The sequence below is a fragment of the Otolemur garnettii genome, unplaced genomic scaffold, assembly GCF_000181295.1.
Source record: "Otolemur garnettii isolate 467f Iridium unplaced genomic scaffold, OtoGar3 scaffold00033, whole genome shotgun sequence".
Lineage (NCBI taxonomy): Eukaryota > Metazoa > Chordata > Mammalia > Primates > Galagidae > Otolemur > Otolemur garnettii.
The window spans coordinates 14,466,627-14,467,833 of NW_003852428.1; the positions used below are offsets into that span (position 1 = coordinate 14,466,627).

At 49.8% G+C, this 1,207-nt stretch overlaps 1 pseudogene; it reads right to left on the reverse strand.

The window, feature by feature from the left end:
• Positions 1-172: 172 nt before the first annotated feature.
• On the reverse strand, positions 173-620 carry LOC100965507 (annotated as a pseudogene).
• Positions 621-1,207: the final 587 nt, after the last annotated feature.

Sequence of the window (1,207 nt, forward strand, 5' to 3'; positions counted from 1 at the left end):
AGAGCAAGACCCATCCTTCCTCTCCCTCCTCTTCCTCCTTCCCACCTCTGCCCTCTCCCCAAGAGCAAGACCCATCCCTCCTCTTCCTCTGCCAACTCCATGTGAAGATGGCAAGGATGAAGGTCTTTTTTTTTTTTTTTTAACTGGAGAAGTATCTTATTGACTGGGCAGCCTACTTGAGAGGGATGAAGTGGGAGGAGTGGGTGGCCCCAATGCCGGGTCAGCCATGCTTCACAGGCTTGTAGGTAATGGAGAACTCCCCTAGGCAGTGACCGATCACTTCAGGCTTGATCTCCACCTGGTTGACGGTCTTGTCATTGTAGACACCCACCATGCTGCCCACCTTTCAGGTGGGATGATCGTGTCCCACAGGTGTGTCTTCACCACTTCTGGCTTCTCCATGGGTGGTGCCTCCTTCTTGGCCTTACTCACTTCAGCAGTGAGTGCTGCTTGCTGCGCAGGCCTCTGTTCAGCCGCCACCGCGGGCGGGCACTGTGAAGCTGCATCAGCTGCTCATAGGACATATCCAGCAACTGGTCAAGATCCGCGCCACGGTAGGTGAATTTGCGGAAAGTCCGCTTCTTCTTTTGCTCCACTTCTGCCATTTCGTCTCCTTCCCAGACAAGGTCTCTCCTGCGTGCGCCTAGGATGAAGGCCTTTACAACAGTCCACTTCCACTAAATGAATAGTAGACATATTTTCTTTTCTTTTTTTTTTGGAGACAGAGTCTCACTATATCACACTTAGTAGAGTGCCGTGGCATTAGAGCTCACAGCAACCTCAAACTCCTGGGCTTCAGCTATTCTCTTACCTCAGCCTCCCAAGTAGCTGGAATGACAGGCGCCCACACAATGCCCAGCTATTTTTGTTATTTTTGTTGTCATTGTTGGTTAGCAGCCCCGAGCTAGGTTGGAACCTCCCAGCCCTGGTGCATGTGGCCGGCCGGCACTCTAACCACTGAGCTATGGGTGCCGAGCCCCTTATGATTTTCTTAACGTTTTCTTTTCCCTATCTTACTTTATCGTTGGAACATAGCAAATGACACACACAACATGCAGAGTATTTGCTATTGACTATTTATGTTACTGGTAGGACTTTCGGTCAAGAATGGGCTATTAGTAGTTAAGTTTGGGGGGGAGTGAAAAGTTATATAAAGATTTCAAACTGTACAGGGGATCAGCGTCCCTAACCCCATCATTGTATGAGG